Here is a 2713-nt window from a genome sequence, read left to right as displayed (position 1 = left end):
TCTAGGGTGGCATTATGGGTGAGTCAGTATTTTGCACTAATTAAATAAGAGACTTTTACTCTCAACACTGTTCCTCCCGGCTTGGCTTTTCAAAACCCTGGTCCCCAAAGTGTAACTTTAGGTTTTTTAGCATCTAACCTTTCAAGCTTACTTCCTCTGACCCTGAGCCTAAGCCTCCGCCAGAACAGTCTTTTGAGATCTCTTGCTCTTATTGTTATCTCGGCCACTCGGCAATCTGGGGTTTATCCTCAATCACACCCTCGGGCCAGGTAATCACTTCACCGATTTACCCTTCCCCTCTCCAGGTGTATTGCTTCCCCTCACAGGCTCTTAGTCTTATCAAATCCCGCCGCTGCATACACCACTAATCCGCTGCCACCAACCAGGTCCTCCCTGGTAAAATCACTTCAGTCTCACTCAGCCTTTCAATTAATAAAGAAGAGTGTATTTTATTTCAGACACAAACAAAACTTTTACAGCATTCCAAACGTTGTTGCTCTTTACTTTCTTAGTCTTATTTTCCTCTCTCTATCTCTTCTACCTCCCCACACTCAAGAACCCACAGCCCTAACTGTCTCTCTATTACCAACTGCCTTTCCCAACCAGCCAACCCACAAAAACCCACCCACTACCCACCAACAACTCCCAACCAACTCCTCCCAGAACTGGTTTTATAGACTCACTGACTCCACCCCCCTGGGTCCTGTCTGTGCAACCTATTTAACTATTTCCCCTCCAGCACTCTCTCATATATGTTAACGTCACACCAAGGTCCCTTATGTTATGAGTACTAAGCTCGATGTTTACATTACATGATGGGTCTAAGCGTGGGACAGGAAGTTCCAATCTGTTCTCAGAGTTGTGTTCTCAGTGTAACATGAAACCTTCCTGTTGCTTGTGTCCGGGAGGTGTGAGTCAGTTGCTCGGAGGATTCTGAGAGAGAAGTCATGCTTTTGTACAGTGTACAGTGCGGGAATAAAAGTAGAATCAAATAGACTACTTTTCCAGACTGTTTTCTTTCTCCTGCTGCTATGCAAGGGGAAAGGGAGTGTGCACCTTTCAGGAGGGAGGTGTCGCTTATCCAAGACCTCCCTGGTCTGTCCGGATGCCAGCCAGGGTAGGTCACCGGCAACAGGCCCCAAGAGCCTGGGAAGAGGAGCCAGCCTTTCCCGAGGGGGGCAGTTTCCAACACCTTAGTGGTTGCCAAAATGTTAAAGGAAAAATTTGTGGCTCACTTGGATTGTCAAACAATGATGCTAGCCAAGATTATAGGAGCAAAACAGCAGTCAGTAGGCCTGATCTTTACTGCTGCAACAAGACTTCAAACTATCACTCGGAAGAAGCAGAAAGAAGCCCTGAAGAAAGGAAGGCTATCTTTTTTTATAAGTTTCCCATATTACCCATAACACCCTTAGCAAAACATCATACATTTGTCATAACTATGTCACAAATTAAGAGGGGTCTTCTGGCAGAAACCTGAGTATCAGGCTTGCCCCGTCCCTCCTTTAACCTCCACCGCACACCCATTAGGTAAAACAAAGGTAAGTATTTATGTGTTTCTGTTTCCCAGACAAGTTAAGTACACCCCTTTGTCTTGACCAAGACCCCAATCCATTGAGGTTGGGTTTGCTATTGTCTTTGGGATTACTACCTGCCTGGCACTCAGCTGCCAGGCTGCCAGAGATTATCACCCAGGCAGTGAGGCTGCTGTGTAGGTGGTCTCATGCTTCAGGGATTATGGCTGTCCGTGCCCATCCCCCAAGCTCCTCTTCTGGTAGCCATAATCCTTCTTATCATTGGAATGGAACAAATCCATCAATGGGGTGATTTCATATGAATTTTTAAAGGTTTTCTCTACAGAGGGAAGCTTATAATGTTTAATAGGTTATTGTATTTTACTGTTTCGTTGGAAGCCGCCCAGAGTGGATGGGGAAACCCAGCCAGATGGGCGGAGTATAAATAATAAATTAATAATTAAAAAGAGGAACCTAAATCCCACAAGTGGATAATATGTAGCCTTCAGATTTGATACAATGTAACAAAAGTGGTTTTCATAACTTGTTTTCACTTTCCATATTCCAGGTAGGGTTTCCGTTTACTTGAACTGAACTGAGGCTGGTTTGATAGCTGAAGTACAGCTGCAGTACCTGTGTAGCCCTTGTCAGGGAGCACTGCTCTGTAACTCCAATTGGATGGGATTTCAGTAGCTGTCAACATAAGAGGACTTGATTGGCTGTAAGTCTGACAGTTATTTGAATGTTGTTTGATGATTGCTCCAGTGCTTTATGAATTGAAAGGTCAGCGCAAGGACATATGAATGGAAGGGTTTTCGCAATCGGTCTACCCTTTTATACGGGCACACTTTAGAGAAGGAGACAGGACAGCACAATGATGGGGGTAGGCTGTCGTTGTGAATGGTACTATTTTGAGAAATGGTTTATGGCACAATATCTCGTTTATAGGAAAGGGTGTGTGTGTCCCCCCCCCCCTGTAAATTCTGGTAAAAACTGTACCTTACATTTTGTTTTTCTGGAGATTAATTTAAGTCTAATGTATAACTGATTTTCCTTTAATTGTATTTGTACATCACACCTTCACCTTTCATAAACTGAAATTAATTTTCTGCTGATAAGTTTTAAAAGTTTTCTAAAACATCCCAACATTTGTTCACAACACTCCCACCCTCCGGGGCAAATTAAGGATTACAGTTTTT

General features: G+C 43.8%; 1 long non-coding RNA gene across 1 annotated transcript; it reads right to left on the bottom strand.

The window, feature by feature from the left end:
* Positions 1-423: 423 nt before the first annotated feature.
* Positions 424-1900, bottom strand: LOC310852951. Its single transcript, XR_014568476.1, has 2 exons — positions 587-1900; positions 424-528 (listed from the first exon to the last, which is right to left on the bottom strand). It is a non-coding gene; the product is annotated as an uncharacterized lncRNA (long non-coding RNA).
* Between the last annotated feature and the right edge of the window lie 813 nt (positions 1901-2713).

Source organism: Podarcis gaigeae (assembly GCF_964106915.1).
Source record: "Podarcis gaigeae genome assembly, chromosome: 9".
NCBI classification, from domain to species: domain Eukaryota; kingdom Metazoa; phylum Chordata; class Lepidosauria; order Squamata; family Lacertidae; genus Podarcis; species Podarcis gaigeae.
Note: the sequence above shows the minus strand (reverse complement) of the source record. Positions and strands in the feature narration are given on the sequence as shown.